This window comes from Microchirus variegatus (assembly GCF_963457635.1).
Source record: "Microchirus variegatus genome assembly, chromosome: 14".
In the NCBI taxonomy this organism is placed as follows: Eukaryota; Metazoa; Chordata; class Actinopteri; order Pleuronectiformes; family Soleidae; genus Microchirus; species Microchirus variegatus.
This window is the reverse complement of record NC_139815.1, coordinates 20205529-20225995: the sequence shown is the minus strand read 5'-3', so window position 1 is coordinate 20225995 and position 20467 is coordinate 20205529. Positions and strand designations below refer to the sequence as shown.

Below are 20467 nucleotides of genomic sequence, written 5' to 3'. Positions count from 1 at the left end.
GGAAATAAACCACTTTTCGAGTTAGATTTGACATTATAGAATATATAGAATAGACATTATTGAATTGCCTTCACCTGGCATGTGTCCCCAGTGAAGGAAATGACAGATGGTGGAACAGCTGCACTTACAAAAACACAGCCTCTCAAAAGAATGAAATCCTGTAAAATAAGATGAAACGGGAGGCCAACACAAATGGGCATTCACTCTGTTGAGGGAGCTCCAGAACCTGAGAGGCTTTTAAAGTGACATGCTGGATACTACCAGACGTTTAACTCGAGGTTATTCTGAAAACAATTTTCTGCTTTGGACAGGAGCCAGGCTGCTGGCATTGAGTTAGCCACGGTAAAGCTGATGCTAGTTCATGTTAGGAGCCAGAAAATGATGTCGGAGCCTTGTAGCGCTGGAGGGAAGCTCAGGAAATTAACGGAATTAACATTTTTGGTTTGCTTTCAGGTTTTTGGTTTGTCTGATCAGATTAATAATGAAAAGTAGATGCACACTCGTTACTGCTCCCAAGAAAACTCTTTTATTGCCGACCAAGTGACGCCGTCACCTCGTCGGATATAAAAGATAAATATCGCAACACTGAAATATAATTGTTAATTAGAGAATATTTGCTGCTCATGTTACTTCCACAGTGCAATCAGAATGTACAATTTGTTTGCGCAGCTCTGTGTCTGTGTGGATGAATGTGCTGCATGTGTGTGTGCAGGTATGTCAGTATTATGTGTACATGTGCATGACACACACACACACACACACACACACACACACACACACACACACACACACACACACACACACACACAATGAGAGAGAGACACACAGACACACTAATTAGAGCCACTCAGACTCTCCTGCCATGACTCTCTGCTCTTAATATCAAAGTTAACAAGCACAACACACACACACATGCAGATACAGATCTGTCTGTAAACCTTATTTGACCCCAGTGAAAATAAGCTTTAAATGCGCTACTTCATCTCACAAAAAAACAGGATCATTTTGTTTCAAATAGATTTCCTAATAAAGGTCTGGGCCCTTGAGATTGATGCTGGGATTAAAGAGACATAGCAGGCTAATTATCGTTTTGTGTAGGTGAGTATTATCAGTACGTCTGCTCAGGAGCTCTGTAATTCAGCAAAACATCTGTGTTAGGTGGTGCCTGCCTGATAACTGTTATTAACCTCCTGCTTTCAAACAGCCCACCTTTTCTCCAACACTGAAGTCAAGTGTCTGCCCGTTTGTGCACGGTTAGAGCAAACTGGTTATATAAAGAAAAAAACATGCGACATGTGATGTTAGACAATAAAGACATGAATAGAATCGATTTAGAACACTGTATACGCAGTTATATGACACAAATGCGGGAGCAAATGATAGTAATATTTTCTGTGATTTTGATTTTGTGCTTTTTTTTTAGTTGTTTACATTCTTCTCAACAAATGGCATGAAATATTTTCTCCAAAACCACTTTACTTTTGAATCACGGTAATTACCAAGCACAGCTGCATCTCAAAAACAGCCATTGCAGTCTTCTGAGTACACTAGACTGGAAAAAAACACCATCACATTTTATCTGTTGGTTTTGTGAGCTACCACATCTTGGTTTTTTGAAAGCAAAAATAAAACCATAATTTGGAAAAGCTTCTCCACTGCACATCAACCTACACACACAACCATGTGTTAACGGTGTCAACGTTAATGCATGACGCATGACGACTGACCAGAAAAAGACGCGTGTGACGTCATGTTTGCATGAATCCTGAGTCCTGATTGCTAAAAAGAGTCTCCAAAGTAACACAGTTTTTCGTGCCGCGGCACCGGAGTCCAGGCACCATTTTCCAGTTAGCTCCTTAGCTGCGTTAGCTCCTTTAGCGTCGTTAGCGCACCTAGAGTCAAACTGTTTCGGGTCACATAACTTGCGTTACATGGAAAAATCTAAACTACACCAAACAGGAAACCCTCCTTAACCCTTTAAGGTATGCACCAAGGAAAATGATTTCTTTGCATTTTTTTTATCATTTTATTTTATTTCATTATGATAACCATAATGACAATCAATTTTTTTGTGGGGGGGGAAAAGTGAATGCTGGAGGATACAGTTTGATGAAGTGTTGGCCTAGTAGAGATTCTGCTTGCAGACATTTTTCCCTTTGATTTCTGAAGGCTGCCTCACCATCGTTTCTTCATCCATTTACTGATGACGCATATTAATCTACACCGAGTAACATTAAACACATCGGTCTTTGTTGTCATACTGGGCCTTCCACAGAGAAGAGGCTGTGCATGTGCACTATTCATCAAAGTGATGGGTATGTACTCTTTTGTTTAGTGAAGTTAAATCAATGCGTGAGTTATGGAGATGTGAGCCTGTGCGTCCAATCGATAGACATGTGATAGACACAGGTGACGTCTCAGCAGACATCAAAGCTCAGGACTGTAAGAGTGGAAAAGCTAACATTAGCGTGCTACACGTTTGACAAAATGCAATAAATACATCCCGGTGTCAGTGCTCTGGTCAAAGGGTCACCTCTGAAGGTTTGTAATTTCGCCATTTTGGCTACTGTCTCTGCAGCAAAGGTGTGCACAGGTACGCAGGTCGTTAACCCCGGATTTCCACTGGACACGCGCGTTACAGCTTCGTCTTCTGCCCAGCGTCAATCCCCACCGGGCGTGTTACAGCAGCGGCGCGGTGCCTTGGGAGCCAGCGGTATTCACGGAAGAATAGAATCGCGAGTTCACGAGATCCCGCGATAGATTGTGTGTATAAAGGAAACAACAACAACAACACAGCTTCTTTTCATTCTCTGACGTGGAAGAACTGTTGATCTGGTGTCATAAATGATTTTATGTTTCTCCACTTCAACAATCAGTCCCTCGTCGTACATTATGACTCTCCGAGATGCTCTGATTAATTGACTGTTGACCTGGGAGCACCGGTCACGACGTAATGTTGATGTGAAGTTGCGACAGGCTGTATGACCTGCGTATTGTGTTTTATTTTGAAAGGGGGGCGGAAATGTTTTACTTTGAGTCTGTGTCGCACTTCCTGTCTGGTGCGATCTGCTCTGTTGAAATTTACGCGGTTCAGCAGCAGCAACGGCAAAAATAGAACTGCTACCTATCGATATCGCTGTGGCGCAGCGAGCCGCTTCTGGGACGCTGCTGAGATGATCCGCAGTGCAGCCAGTGGAAATGCTCTCATTGATTAGAATGGAAGCTATTTGCAACAGCTGTAACGCGTCCAGTGGAAATCCAGGGTAAGTGATAGGTCATGTTTATTACAGTATTGCAAGCAGGGCATGAAATTAAGAACCAACCACACACCGAATGCAGGTACATTTTACGATTCGGCGAGTGAATTTTTTTTTTAACTTATGAGGGTAACTCAACAAGCCAGTCCAGCATTTTTTAAGCCTATATTAAGCGCCATATTGCGAGGGGGGAAGAGGCCGGTTGTAACAATGGACCAACAAGAGGATGACAGAAGTCTAATCCATTTGTAATTGGGACAAAATACTTAAAGGTTGAGGCAATTAGGCACCACAGGTCCTCAAAAAGCCACTTGCACACATTAAGCTGTAAAGTCGGGAGGGCGGCCCTCCCAGAGGAGACAGCTCTGCGGTCGAGGCACTGACATTCATTTCTATTTCTGTTATCTTAACAGACTAACTAGGCCTAGTCATTAATTAGATTTAGTTGGCTAATAACTCGACAGCACTTTAATTTGTATTCTGAACAAGTTCAAGAACCATTTTCGTTGTCGTTCAGCTTTATTTAAGGCACAAGAAAATGTGGCTGGTAAAAAGTCACTGTGGATGCTGGCCAAAAAAGTTAACTTCAGGCCAATGGGACAATGGACAAAAGCTTTTTTATTTTTGTTCCAGAAAAGACTTGTTGATGGCTATCAGGACAAATAAGATCAAATTTATATATGTATATAAAAAAAAGACTTTGAAAGATGCAGACAGGTGGCAGGTGATAGACAGTACAGAACATTGGTAAATAGTTATATCTACATTCACTGTTAATGTATTTAATACACTCCATTTAATACACTTACACTACAAACTAAATACAGTATACAAGCAGGTTCTGTGCGGCGCAGTGTCTTCGGTGGCCCGCATGCTGATTAAGGAACAGGAGAGTTAATGTAACACGGCGTCTGCAGCTCTTTCAATAACGAGCCTGTTACCTTTCCTCGATCAATAGCCATTTCTGTACAAGTGTGCGGGCAAATATGTGCGCACACAAAGCAACATTTCATCTAATAGTAAAAATGCAACCTCTCAGTCTGCGCGCTGCCTTCCAAGAACTGTGTCAACAAACCACGAGACCACAAAACACACACACACACACAGATGCGTGTGTGTTTGTCTGTGCATTCATGAATAACTACCTTGTTACTCAGGCAAAGTGAGTAGAATAATGAATAGAACGTAAGTTTTAAAACATACATACAGAATGAGCACATTCAGGTAAACCTGGCTGACACGAGACACCACATACATCTCTCTTTTTCTACTCCTCTGCACACACACACACGTACTGTACAACGTGTTTGAAGAGGAACACGCATGACAGGAGAAGGGGAAGGGAAAAGCAGAGGTGGAAGCAGATTTGAAAAGTTGATTATTTATGAATGCATGTATTCAAGGTTTGTGTTTTTTTTTTACTGTATTTTCAGTGCTTTGCCTTATGTGAAAAGTTGCACTGCCGTTTCTGCCAAAATAGAGATTTTGATTGACAGCTGCAATATTGTAACTATTCACGGTCGAATCACCACGTGCTTAAAGACTGTGAAACGATGTTAAGGATACATTTTGCTCTCAAATTCAAAGTACAGACATTTAAATTTTGAATATTGATGACATTATTTAGAGTCGCTCCCTTTTTTATGGGCGTTTGAAACCAACCAGTTATCTATTGTTGCTGATCAGTGATTCAAATCCCTCTTCCTCATTCCATCCATTCATCTTTTTCTTTTCCATCTTGTCCATCTGTCTCTCCTCTGAGCTGAGACACTAGAAGAGAAACAGTGAGTGAGACCTGCGCTTGACCTCAGTCAGCGCAACATTTGCCCAACACCTGAGTACATCCTTGTGTGTGTGTGTGTGTGTGTGTGTGTGTGTGTGTGTGTGTGTGTGTGTGTGTGTGTGTGTGTGTGTGTGTGTGTGTGTGTGTGTGTGTGTGTGTGTGTGTGTGTGTGTGTGTGTGTGTGTGTGTGTGTGTGTGTGTGTGTGTGTGTGTGTGTGTGTGTGTGAAGTGTCATTTATAACCTCTGTGTTATTGACCTTGCTGCTGCACAGACACTAAATCACTCACACACACACGCAAACACACTCTCGCAGTTTGTGTGAGTGTGTGTGCGTGTGTGTGCGCGTGCATGTGGTTGGGTTGTAATAACAGGTGCAAGAGAGCAACTATCCTACACACACACAAACACTTGCTAAAATAAGCTAGCATATGTTCCTATTCCTCGGAATTTATATGATTTTCTCTGTATTTATATAGTGCTTATCTAGTCTTGGTGACCACTCAAAGCTGCTTTACACTACAATTTTTGCCATTCACACCCATTAACTCACACGTTCACGAGCACAATGGGGTCAAGTGTCTTGCCCAAGGACACATCAGCATGTAGACAAGCTCTACCGAGGAATCGAACCCACAACCTTCCAGTTAAACCACATATTTGTCTTTTCTCGTCTTTCTGATCAATATTTTCCCTGACGACAGGTGAAGTAAAAAAAGGGTTTTTGATTTGATTGATATGGCATAGTAAAAAACATTTAAACACAATTATGGCACAGCATTACAATATTTTAAGAGGTCGAGGATAAAACACACAAAATTATAGATTAATTTTTTTTCCATGGCGACACATGGTACAGATTCACACGCCTCCACTAAGTTCCACTCAAATATTTAAAACATTATCCAGTAAACCAAACAAGAATAGTTGCACCACCATGAGTGGACAAAATTCACATTTCCCAACATTTAGTATATCTATCTGCCATCTCATGACTGTACATTACATATATCCAGGGGCCCCACGGTTGGTGTAGTGCTCTTGCCTTTGCAGCAAGACGACCAGGTTTCGAGCCCCAGTTGGAACAAGGGCCTTTCTGCATGGGGTTTGCATGTTCTCCCCGTGTGTGCGTGGATTTTTTCTCGTTGTTCTCCGGCTTGCTCCCACAGTCCAAAAACATGCAGAATTTGGGGAATAGGTAAATTGGATACTCTTAATTGACCGTAGGTGTGAATCAGAGAGTGAATGGTTGTTTGTCTCTATGTGTGGCCCTGTGATGGACTGGCGAGCTGTCCAGGGTGTACCCCGCCTATCGCCCTATGTCAGCTGAGGTAGGTACAGCAATCCCCCACGAGGATAAAACGGTAGATAATGGATGGATGGATGGTCAATATGTCCAGGACACAAAAAAACTGTGAGAATGTAATCACAAAATATAGTGGACAACATATAGGTGTTTTTGTTTGTTGATTTTATATGTGTGTGAGTTGGAGATGTGTGCGGGTGTGCGTTTGACAGCCGATTTCACTGAACCGTTTACCTCCGGTGCACTCACACAAAAACAGTGAGGGACAAACAGAGTCGCTCAGGTCCTCTTATCAAATCTCAGTAATGGAATCCTTCTGTCTGCAAACGTACAACCACCACACACACACACACACACAGAGACACACAGACAGACAGCTTCCCATTGCTGCACAGACTGATTGTCACACTGAGAGTCACCGGGGTCAATGTTCAGTTAGCCTGGACGCCATCTCCATCTCTGCGCTTCCTCTCCTGCTATCAGTCACTCCAGCCTCACAGTGCACAGCTGAGGCCGTGTTTGTCTGCCCTTGTAGGAGGAAATGAATCACACACGTAGGCTATCTGTGGTGCTGAGACCGATTGAGTCACTCGCAGAATACTGATGAACTCAGCGCTGAGGTGAACGCTGGAGGATACAGTTTGATGAAGTGAGAGAAAAGCTGCCAATATAACATTTAACAATACAGTATATATGTGCATATTTATTATTATAATGCTTATATAAACCATATTCATTTCCATGTTGAATTCCTTATTCTTTATGTTTGAACCAAATTCATGTCTCACACAGGGGTTTCAACACAATGATGTGTGAGTTGCTGTTTTAAAGAGTTTTGTAGTTGGTCATGATTTCTCTGTTTTATATGGTATTTCTATACTTAAGCTCTTTGTTTTTTAAACCAGTTGATGACCATATTTGGAAAATATATTTAGTGGAGCTGGGAAATAATCCGGGGTTGAGTTTTACTAAGAGTTGCCTTGTGTGTGATGTCACCTGTTAATCACACCATACCCACACCTTCATACCCGCCCCAATGTATTGTCAATTTGAACTGGAACTAATGATTGAGACTATAAAATCCTCATCAATTTTCTTTACAAATAAAATGAGAAGTCAGTTTATTTTCACCTAGATTAGAAATGCAAATCAGTTGAATTGCCCCCTGATGGACAGTCAAGAGAATACAGGTATCAGGTAACACTTCCACATTGGTACGGAAGAGGATTAGCGCTAAATGTAAAAAGAAATGTGGTGTCTGACCTTTTTTAAATTCTGACCTTTTTAAATGTTGCTTCCACATGTGGCCCTAATCCTCTTTCTGTACATTGGCTTCACTTTAAGCACCTGCAAAATGTGTCCAATATGCAGTCCATGATATTTATGTAGGACATTGAAGACATGACTCAAAGCAGACACTGTTAAACAGCATGTGGGAGTCTGCTCACGGAGGACTTTTGTCTTTGTCTCTTTCAGTTTCCCCTCAGTGACAAATAACTTAAGCGACCCAGTCAGTTTTCTCCCTCACTCTCCCCCTCTCTCTTTTCTTCTCTGCCAGTTCCTCCCTCTCATTTATTACCTGCACCCTCCCCCTCTTCTCCTTTAATCACCTTTTTAATTGGTCATTCCTTCCTTCATATGATCCAGTAGGACACACATACCGTACAGCTGCAGCCCATAATGCATGTGCACACACACACATGTAGACATATTAATGAACAGACACACACACACACACACACACACACACACGCACGCACACACACACACACACACACACACTCTCCTGTGATGTTGACACACCATATTAATAACAAAGAAAAACACATTTCAACGTTTGAGTTACCATAGCAATGCAGAAATAAATTAGCATATACAACTAACCAGCTAGAGGGGATGTAAATGACTTTAAAGTGTGTGTGTGTGTGTGTGTGAGTGTGTGTGTGTGTGCGTGTGTGTGTGTGTGTGTGTGTGTGTGTGTGTGTGTGTGTGTGTGTTCTTGTACTTGCGGCATACTGAGGACCAGTGAGGGTTTTTAAGAAAATTTTTTGTATAGTATAGTATAGTATGACGTTTTTGTCAAAAAAATCCTTTCAAATTTTGTGTCAATTTTTTTTTTCAAATTTTGTGTCAATTTTTTTTTTCAAATTGTGGGTCAATTTTTCTTTTCAAATTTTTGTGTCAATTTTTTTTTTTTCAAATTTTGTGTCAATTTTTTTTTCAAATTTTGGGTCAATTTTTTTTTTCAAATTTTGGGTCAAATTTTTTTTTGTTCAAATTTTGGACGACATAGTATAGTATGACGTTTTTGTCAAATTCAAATTTTGGACCAAAAATTACAAAAAAAAAAAAATCGGAAAAGTTTTCCAGCCCTTTTTGCTCTGGGGCTCCACCTGCAGACATGTTATGGTACTGCAACCAGTAGTTCTTTGTAGATGTCATTCATGAAGTAGATATTTGTAATTGTGTTGATTTATAAAGTGGAAATACTGGTCCTCACTTTGTCAGCAACCCAGTCCTCAGTATGCAGCAAGTACAAGAATATGTGTGTGTATGCATGTGTGTGCACTCTGTTCAACATGGAGCCTCCCACAATCAATAATAATACAGGTGTCTCTTGATATCTAATACATGATAAGTTTGCACATGTATGCAATTTCATCTCTTTGTTATATTCTCTCTGTCAGCACTGCAGCTCACAATCACATGCTGATATTGTCTCTCAGATTAATAATACACTAGATTATATTTCAAAAGATTCTGCTTTGCTATAGTAATCGAACACCGATTGATTAAACTCTACACACAATAGCGTCACGATGAGATGGCAGCTCGGCGGTAGAGCGAGTCATCTTTCAAGTTGAAGGTTGTGGGTTCGGTTCTTTTGCGCTATGTCCTTGTGCAAGACACGTTGCTCCTGACGGCAGTGTGCGAATGGGTATGAAAGAGGAGTGATACAAAAAATGTGCTGCACATGTGTGAGTGAACGGGTGTGAATGGGTGAATGTAGTGTAGAGCAGACTGTAGTGTAAAGCAGCTTTCAATGGTCATCAATGCCTGAAAAGCACTTTATTTAACATGTACTTGTTTTAGTGTTGAAGCGGTAAAAACATGTCACGAGAAGTTCCAAATTAAGGCCACATCCACGTGGAAATGGCACGAAAAAAATCTATTTCTTTGCTGTTTAAAAAAAAAGTTATTTCAGGAAATATCTCTGTCCACACAGAACCCTCTGAAACGACTCAAAACGCTGTAGTACGTAAGCCAGGCCTGTAAGAAGAAGTGGGCGCATGCACATAAAGCCTGCGAGATAAGTGCAAACTCAAAAACCAAATCACTTTAGACTACAAGACAACAAAGCTCCAGGAAAATGTTGGCTGGGAGTCGTGTCTGTCCAAATACAGTGACATACTGGACGCTTTTCGGATGCAGAGACGAGGGCAAAATGACTACACTCAGTGCGGCGAGCGAGGCTCTTGAAATGCGGAGGTTTACCATCCATTCACTGTCTATGACAACTCCATTGACACAGTTGTCCTTACCAGCTGCTGGTTCGCCCCGGTCGTCACTGTGGATCTAGAAGCATGTGGCTCACTATACCTCACTGTAGTGGTAAAGACTGGAGTATCAGATTTTTCTGGAGTATGTCCAAGAAGATCTGCGGCACTTATGCAATCCTGTGATCTGAGGTTCTACCTGGAACCATTTGCTTCTGAAAAACCCTTTCCCGAAGAAAGGGTTTTTCAAGGGTTCTTGGTAACACTAATGGTTCCAGTAAGAACCATTTTGATCCAGAAACCCCTTTCCTGAATAAAGGGTTTTAAAAGGGTTCTTGGTGGAACTCTCCAAAAGGGTTCCAGGTGGAACCTTTATAAAACTTTTATTTCTAAGAGTGTATGACGTTATTTTTGCACGGAAAACACGACGCCGACGTTTTCAAAAATACCGTTTCAGGTCCTGTAAAACGTTGTTTCCGTGTGGATGGAACATCTCTCTGAGTACATGTACTGACACCTCTGTAACCATGTGCTGCTGTAAGTCTCTTACAGAACAGTAACTCTCCGTGGAGGGAGAACAGCAGGACCAGTTCACCGCCTGAGCATAAAGACAGTGGCTGCTTTGATGCGTTCCATCTTCAATGGTTGTGGGTAAGTGACTCTCATCAGTGACGGTGTTCATGATAGGCCTGCAGAGCCTTTGAACTACTCCTTTAGACCATGTTGATGACGTACTTTCGGTCTGCAGACGGCTACAGGCTACATTTATGTTCTGACACCGGCTGTCTGAACATTGTCTGGAAGTCCTCATCATCAGACACTACTTTTTTCTCATTACGAACACACACACACACACACACACACACACACACACACACACACACACACACACACACACACACACACACACACACACACACACACACACACACACACACACACACACACACACACACACACACACACACACACACACACACACACACACACACACACACACACACACACACACACACACACACACAGTGAGTCCAGTGTGTACAGAAATAGCTACGGCTTGATCGCTGTCAAAGAGGCTACAGAATACATGAAACAGATACTGCAGAGAGATCAGACACCGTTATGCTTGATGTAAATACAACATATTCATGTGTTTTCATGAATGCTTTAAGCATATCGAAGAATTTGTGTCTGCCACGCTATGAATGTGTGCGTGTGTACTGTACACACTGTGCCTCTTCATTTTATGTTGGATGTACCAGGCCTGCAGCAAATGGTATAAGATGCACTTGTCTAACCATATTTTGTGGCCAGTGGTAAACAAAATTGAGACTGTGGATGTTCCATCAGAGCCTGAGATTGAAACTGATTCTCTGGTTTCTTCCCACAGTCCAAAAACATGCACATTTAGGCAAATCGAACAATTTAAGTTGACCGTATAGGTGTGAGTGTGGATGGTTGTTTGTCTCTGTGTGGCACCTGTGATGGACTGGCGATCTGTCCAGGGTGTGACCTGGCTTTTGCCCTATGACAGCTGGGATTGGCACCAGCACGCCCTTGGTACCCTCATGTGGAGGATAAAGCAGTAGAAGATGAGTGAGTGTGCTTTAGGTTGAGTTGAGACTAAGTTAGGTGTGTTGCACTATATATATTATTTTTATTTTGCACCTATTAATTGTCATGTACTCTAAATGTGTCTGTAAACATTGGTAACAGCACATCGTCCCAGCACACACTGTGTTAAGTTTAGGTGAGCCCACTGCCACAGTGTAAATTAACTTGCTATAGCAGGAAGAGAGTCTTGTTGCTTTTTCGCTGCCCTTTGCTGTCAATTTTTTACGTGAAGGATGCCTGCTGGTGCATATTTTTTTTTTAATTATCTGCCTATCCATGGTGGTGCCTGACAATTAATTAACTTCATATAAAGTCTGCTGCCTCGCTTAGTCCCATCTGCACCAGAGCTGAACTGCAAATGAGGCATTTGCTCTGCCTCAAATATATGTAGGAATCATCTTCTTCAGTGGCTTAGCTGGCTGCAAATTACACAGTTGTCTGGAATTTGAAATTTGCATCAGGATCTTGGCTCCGTTGCTAGTTAATTTAAGTGCGAGGGTAAAGTATGTAAATACTTGATTTCACGTGGGATGTCTGCAGGAGGTTTAACTGGCTCAGAGCGCATAATAATCCTATAAGTCCGTACAGTAAAACCACATGGTAAAAATGCAACAGTAAGTAAGAGAAAGTAAGAGTGAGTAAAAGCGAGGTGGCAGCAAACAGGTTGACGTAAGAATGAAAACACAGAGTGCCTGCGAAAAGTTTCAGAATTGAATTTCAATGCTCAGAAAACCTGATTGTTCAGCAGTTTGATGAGATGAATGCTTCTTGACTTCTGTTTGACAGAGAGCCCTTTTTAATATGAAGATGAAGCATGCAAACAATATGACACTGTTTATGTTCACAAAGACCAAACAGAGGCAGAATAACACCAGCAACAGCAACGTGAAAAAAAATCACTGGAGCTTTAAATAAGGTCTGAAAAACTGAATGTTCATCTTAGTCAATCAATCTGAACAAGTTGCCGATTGTTTCACATCTAAACTATTGGAACAGGTGTCGTTGGGACAAATGGGACCTTTTGTCCCTAAATCTAAAACTTCATGCTCAAGTGGTGAAGTCCATGGTCCTTTTCTTGTGTGGAGTAAAATAACTGAGCACCATCTTATCCTCATAATTTATTATTCACAATGATGTGCCATATTTACCCTTTACCCTCACAACACGTTAAATGGCTTTAATAGCTTACAGTGATGTTATGTCAAACCACTTGAAAATCCAGGAAGGTCAGCTCAAGAGCTTGAGGAAGCAGGAAGCCTGTAGTGCTCATGTTCACTCTTCCCAGAGTTGGTGATCCAGCTCACCTTGCTCCTCACCTTATCATTGTTCATAACGTAAAATATGATTCAGTAGGTTTACTCTCTCGCACATTTTTTTTTTATCCATCACCAACTATTCCTTCTTATTCCACAGAACACCCTCACCCTCTTTCTCTTCTCTACTCCTTTGCTTCCCTCTCTCCAAAGTCTCACTTTCCCTCTCTCTCTCTCCCTCTCTGACAGTGATAAATTGCCCGTTGCGTTGGGTAATCCATCTTCTCATATTCCCTACACCTGAACACACACACTCCCATGCCCTCTCACTCTCACTCCTCCCCTCTTTTCCTCCTCTTTTTTCTCCACATCCATCCATTCCTCCCTCCAGTGTCTATAAGTCTCAAGGTTAGTGAGGCTCACAGAGGTGGAGCTGAAGGTAAGGATCTGCCTGACAACTCCCACATGTGTGAGCGCGCGCACACACACACACACACACACACACACACACACACACACACACACACACACACACACACACACACACACACACACACCCACACACATTCTTGTACTTGCTGCATACTGAGGACCGGGTAAAAGAGCTGACAAAGTGAGGACCAGCATTTCCACTTTATAAATCAACACAATTACAAATATCTACTTCACGAATGACATCTACTAAAATTTGACCCAAAATGTTTGGTCCAAAATGTGAAAAAAAAATTTGACCCAAAATTTGACAAAAACGTCATACTATACTGTCATCCAAAATTTGAAAAAAAATTTGACCCAAAATTTTTGGTCCAAAATTTGAAAAAAAAATTGATGCAAAATTTTTGGTCCACAATTTGAAAAAAAAAAATTGGATCCAAAATTTGACGCAAAATTTTTGGTGCAAAATTTGAAAAAAAAAATTGGACCCAAAATGTTTGGTGCAAAATTTGAAAAAAAATTGATATAAAATTTTTGGTCCAAAATTTGAAAAAAAATTGGACCCAAAATGTTTGGAAAAGTGTTAGCATAGGAGCCGTATAGTACAGTATGTAGGTTTAACTCAAATATGCTTATTCTGTCAGGGGTTTTGGTTCAAAATAAGAAACTACATCATTTGATTTTACACCTGAGGAACCTTTAATTTGATAAAATGTTCAAAAGATTGTCCTGTTCTGACAATATTGTGGTTATAACTGAATGAGTGTATGACTGCATATTCCTGCTTCATTCGTTTTCAGATCTTTTGTTAAATATTGCATGCTTTTTGTGTCTGTTGGTGAAGCCAAAATATGGTTACCTGCTTAGAGACGATAACTATTGAAGTGATAACCACAAATATGGCATCGGTTCCCAAACTATCAGCATCTACCAAACCAAAGTCACACCGTTAATGTCAACGCCTGTGCTGTTTACATGAGCCTCTGTAGTCACTCTTCGCACTTGCAGTGTTTTAAAAGCTCTATTTTCTCTTAATAAACTGTTGTTTATTGATGGCCATCTAGATGTAAAGAGGATTTCAACAAATAACAAACAAAAGTGTTTCTGTAACAAATCATGTACTAAAGTTCTGTTAAATTAGCCATTTGCTATTCTTAATTACCCCTGTCATTTATGTGGTACTTTTACATTTTAAATGAAGGCACCATGAAGAACTGTTTTAGTGTGAATTGAAAAATAGCCACATGAAACATATTATACCTAACCTCGTATAATATGATGACGAAACCAATAAGTAGTAAAAAGGTAAACATTCTTAAGAATTTACACAGAAAACCTCAACTTTTTAAAACTATGTGTTAGTGAAACACATGAGAAAAGGGAACATCTGCACAATTTATGTATATGAACCTGATTATTCAGGGTCAGATTAATATCAACAAAGCAATGCAGAAAACCCAGTTGACCAGAACATTAAACCCATTTATCAGGTGTTTCCCTGAGGCTCACACAGAAAGAAAGAGGTTTTATGTCTTCTAACGTAAACCTTAGCTGCGTGCTTGAATGATCCTGCGAACCTCTAAAAACTAAAACACATTTTTTTTAACAGTTCTATGTCCATGAAAGTCAACCAAGCATGCCTGCTCTTTTCCAGGCTTCACAGTTGCTCCTATTCATACCTGACATCTCTGTGAAACAACCACAGGGCTTCACTGTTTGCACAGGGAGCTCCTCAAAGAGAGCAGCTGAGGTTTAAAAGTTATTTTTTATCCAAATGTCAAACCTTGATTCAAAATGACACCTGTCCAGCCACGACCGTTTAGTCCCAACAGCTTCACTGCTGCTGATCCCGAGTCAGGTGTTGTTTTTTCAATATAGTGTAAGATTTGAGATTTTGTGAGCTGGTATAAAAAAGGACATAAATAGATACAAAGCAGTAAAGATTAAAGATGGATTCTCCTTTATTGTGACATCGTCGCAGACACTGTATGTCACCTGCTGTATCATCAGACTCAGCAGATAACAGTAAACAACAACGACCATTTAAGAAGCTCTAAATCGAGCCTCGCAGGCTCCATCTGCTCAAGGTAATTGGAAAGTTTAACGGCTGGAGGCTATTCTCTGGTTCTGATTGAAGCCCCGGCAAGGAACAAACAGCCAATCTCATTCTCACTTTCTCTCTCCCACATGTGCCCACACTCTTTTTTATCTACTTTGGTGTAGCCCTTTTTTTTTTTACTGCCACTCATTTTCTCTGAACCTCTACTTCGACTCATCTCTGTCTTTTTTCCTCCTTTCTCGTACTCATTTGTCTCTCGTTTATCACCCTTCTCCTCCGTGTAAGTCACAGAGAATCTGGAATTGGAATCAACTTCAAAATAAATTGCCAACTCTTTAAAAAATTAACCACCTGTGACTTCTGTCAAAATCTTCTTTGCCAAAGCTTTCTTGCTCAAGGTGCAACATAAACTGTTTCTAAAACAACGATGAGATATTGGAAGAGTCTCAATGCCGAATGGCTTCCATAACATTGTGCCATGCAAACTTTTCATTAGGGCACGAGTGTCCAAACTTTTTTTTAATGAGGGCTAAATTTGATAATGTGAAGATTTCCGGGGGGCCAATGGCCCCTTCAGGCCTTTTTTTCAAAAATAAAAAAAATAATGAAATAAATAAAGGTTACATACAAATACACTGTTTTATAATTATTTTTTTTCCGCGGCACAGGTGTTTATAGGTCACATATTCAGGCTTTAATTTTTTTTTTCCCCCGTCTTCTTCTGTGTTGTTGAGTCAAAGTTTTTAGTTGATTTTTAGCAGTTATATAAAGTAGCAATTATTTTTGCAGAAGTCACTAAATTTATTTATTTCAATTTTTGTTTTTGTTCATAAAAACATGTGACTTTTTAAAAAAAGCAGCTAAAATTATATTTTCTATCACATGTGGAGTCAGATTTGATAACATAATAAGGGATCAATGGATGTGTCTTTCTGTCACAGCTGAGTTTCGAACACGAAAGTGCCAGTCAGAGCACAAATCAAAACTAAACAACAAAAATGGTTTGTTAAGAATCAGCAAAATAAAACTGCAGTACTATACAAATAAAATATACAAAAAAAATATAGTACAAGATAAACGCATGTAGGTATACAGCTTGTCACTTTTATCATCTCATCCCTTTTGTTGAATTCTGCAGAGAGAAGCTGCTACCAGGTACAAGCATTTCTTAAAAATAGCCTTTCACAGGAACAACTACTGTAATGAAGTCTGCCATGGAGCCAGACTGTAAATGTCAGCCATGTTCTTGTTTCACCTGCTGCCCTTTACAATGCCCTGAAACAACAGATTCACAGTCCTGATAATACTGAGAGAGAGAGAGAGAAAGTTCTCTTCTTGCACTATTATTGGCAGTAGCCAGACTCCTCACCTATATATGTGGTGAGGCTATAGTTATAAGCCAGAGAATGTACAGACTCACAAATGTCACAGGCGAGCAATGCAGCATATTTAGATCAGGAATGCCACTACATGACTTTTAAAACAAGAAGGACTGACTGACAAAGCTGTGGCTCAAATTAGTGTAGCCTTATATAGTTAGAAAGGTTGGATGGAGTGGTGGATGAATGATTTTTTTTTTTTTTTATTGTGCTTAAATATGGGTATTCTGAATCGTCTGAGGGGAGAATAAGTTGGTATTCACTGCTCAGGACAATGAAATTAATGTTCAATGAATTTTTATTAACTTGTCCAGAGCCATTTGATCCTTAAAGCCTGTGTAACTGCTTTAGCATGTGAACCTGAAACACCAGCGCGTTCAGACAAATGACTGTGAGGGCACAGAAGGATTTGCACATCATACATTAGTGAGCTCATCCTCCAGAAATAAACCACTGTGTGAGTGTGAGAGAGAAAGTGAGAGCAGACAGTATCACAATGACTTCATCCCTTCTTTCCTTTCACTGCCACTGTGCTGCTCAACATATACTGTACATGGACCAACTTCACATCACCACCTGACTTTTCAGCGAGCAGATAGAACCTAAAGGTCCCAAACTGACTTTAAAATGTATTTAAAGTTGCATTTATTGAGACTTGTATACCACAGTGTACCATTGTATTCTATTCGTTTGGTATTACATCTGTAGCTGTCAGGAATGCTGCAAACAGAGTTGTTTGTTTAGGGTTGGAGGCTCACTGTTCAATCATATGCTTGAATTGTACGACTCTCACGACTTGAGACACTTTTTATGTGTCTTCACAGCATAGAAAATTGCTACCAATTTTGAAATGGCAACCTTTACAACCACAGTAGGAGGCAGCCACTTACTCTGAGCTGCCCTGTGATTGGTCCGATGCTGAGACTGTGGAATCACTGATGTATAATTACAAAACTATTACCTACCCCAGCTTTAAACCAACTCTAGATGTTTTGATAAAAGTAAATGCCCTTATTTCATCAGACAGACAGACAGACAGCTAGGTAGGTCGATAGATTGGTCCGTAGGAAGCAAGAGGGGTAGTTACGTAGGTAGATAGGTAGGTAGGTCGGTCAGTTGGATGGACGGAAGGAAGGAAGGTTGAGAGATAGGTAGGTAGGGAGGTCGGTAGGTAGCGGTAGGTCAGTAGGTAGGTAGGTCAGAAGGAAGGTTGATAGCTAGGTAGGAAGGAAGGAAGGTAGAAAGGATGGTAGGTAGAACGGAAGGAAGGTCGAGAGATGATAGGAGATAGGAAGGAAGGAAGGATGGTAGGTAGGCGGGAGGGACAGAATGTGGATAGATAGGTAGGTAGGAAGGAAGGTCAGTAGATAGTTTGTAGGTAGATAGGTAGGTCAGAAGGAAGGAAGGTTGATAGCTAGGTAGGAAGGTCGATAGGTAAGTAGGTCGGTAGGAACGAAGGATGGTAGGTAGAACAGAAGGAAGGAAGGTCGAGAGATAGCTAGGTAGGAAGGTCGGTAGGTAGATAGGAAGGAAGGATGGTAGGTAGGCGGGAGGGAGGGACAAAAGGTGGATAGATAGGTAGGAAAGAAGGAAGGTTGATAGATAGGTAGGTAGGGAGGTCGGTAGGTAGGAAGGATCGTAGGTAGGTGGGAGGGAGGGACAGAAGGTGGATAGATAGATAGGTAGGAAGGAATGAACGTTGATAGATAGGTAGGTAGGGAGGGGTAGGTAGGTAGGTAGAAAGGAAGTATTGTAGGTAGGCGGGAGGGAGGGACAGAAGGTGGATAGATAGATAGGTAGGAAGGAAGGTCAGTTTCATTGTGTGAAATGTTGTTTTCTATTCACAAAGAAGTTTAAAATTACAATCAATTTCAACTTTAACCCAGCAGCAAAAATCAATTGTGTAGTAACTTTTTCATCCCTTACAGACTTTACTCATCTCCTTTGCAAAAGCTATGCACACACGTCAGTGAATTAGTGGCCCAGTGAAAAGACTCTCATTTTGCAAGCGCCTTTACTTTGTAAGTAAAAAAGAAAAAAAAAGATTTTCACACGTACGAACACAGACACACAACCACAAAAACACCTCAACACATCGTCCTTGTCTCCCGCTGCCTGTCGAGAGTTCTTTTTCCATGGTGAGGATAGAGTTGTGTGCACACGAGGTGTGTTTGTGTGCGTGTATGAGCATGCTCCTGTGTGATACATCAGCTCATGACAGCAGGCTGGCTAATGTTAGAAGTGTTGTTAGCAGCTCTTCAAATAAACCGTCAGCGAGCGAGACTTCACAGTGTCACAGGGAGCTGGAGCTGGCACCTGCTACTGGAACACTGAGACATTCTCACTTTCTTTTTTGGCTCTGGATGGTGGGATTAAAAAAAAAACTTTTCAAACTCCAAAAAAAAACATAAAAAAAAAACATTTTGAAGCACAGCGCAGTAGCAGAGAGGGAAAAAATAGACAAAGAAGTGCAAACCTTTGTCATGACCACTTAGTGTCAATAAACTCCCCTATCTTGCAAGGTTAGCAATTATTTTTAAAAAATCCTGATCCCGGATCCATCATCACACATCTAAAGCTTTCTTTCTTAGGCCATAAACTAAGTCCCCAGAAAATTCAATCTAAATCTGTCTTTGAGATTGTGAGTTGTTCTGCTCACAAACAGACAAAAACATCACCACTTTGACAGAGAAAATAAAGAAACACAATTCTAGACGCCTCCTGTCTGACTGGACGAGAAGTCAGACAGGAGGCAACTGCGGTACTACTTTGCAGTATTTTCTGCCTCTTGTTGTATTGCTGACGTGATGGAGAAGCAGTTGCCATGGCAGCAGACCACGTGGTAGCAGGTGCCTTTGCCACTTTCACCACCATCCAGTGTGTGTGTTGTTGGTGAAAGACAAATGAGCCAACGTGTTTGTCCATTTTATGGATTGTTTTCTTATGAACCTTGATGTTTCCACGCCCGTACAACTGTATAAGTATCATTACACATTACTATGAAGGACTGTGTTTGGGTGTGTTCACTCATGCATGTGATTTGCTGTTGTCTGCTTGCTTGCAGCAGTGGTGGTGAGAGTGTTTGCTGTGGTCGAGCTCCCTGTGAGTTATGCAGAGGTGCTATAAATGTAAAACAGGCTTCCATTTGTCACTGCTTTAAATCTTGGACCTGTGAGAGTGGAAAAGCTTGGAATAGCAGAGCACACCTGGACAAAACGCAACTGATACATCCTTCCCTTATTGTCACTATAAGTGCGTCTGTTTGTCCTGTTATCAAAGCTCCATCCACTGACACTGGAAGTCTCTGTCTGTTTTGGAACTGTGAATTTTGGCTACACGTTAGCCCCTTTTCGACCAGGAATTTTTATGACGAGGAATTTAAGAAAATAATTGCTGGTAATTTGGTTTCAACCGCACCTGAAAGTTCCTGAAAATGTATTGAAATCAGCCTGATTTGATGACGTACGGGGGAGTGGTATGAGAAACTGCACTACATCTCCAAGTGCCGCTCAACCTCCTCTGAGTCTGGACCTCGACATCCATCCGTTGTAAGTCCTTTTCTTTTGCTCCATATTTTTGAAATGTCCGACAACAAAATTAATATTTTTTTCTTTCTTTGTTGTCTTTTAAATTGGTTCCACCAATCAGTGTTCTTCAGCACACAACCCCATCTCTCTAGAGTTCCTGGTCAACTCAGTCGTCCAAGTTGCAAGTAGGTACTTCTTTGGGTGAAAGTTTGGGGTCGAGGGCAAGTTTTTCCCTGGACAATTTCGATGGAAACGCACCAAGGTTTTTCAAAATCTCAGGTTAACGAGAAAAGTTCCTGCAGTGGAAAAACGGGCTATTTTCTGACATTTCCTGGTATATACTGTATCTATTCAGGCTT

At 41.0% G+C, this 20467-nt stretch overlaps 1 protein-coding gene across 1 annotated transcript in view; it reads right to left on the bottom strand.

The window, feature by feature from the left end:
• Positions 1 to 20467, bottom strand: part of kif26ba (kinesin family member 26Ba) — a gene marked incomplete at both ends in the record, with an annotated part of 88429 nt that overhangs the window by 57708 nt on the left and 10254 nt on the right. The window lies entirely within an intron of this gene.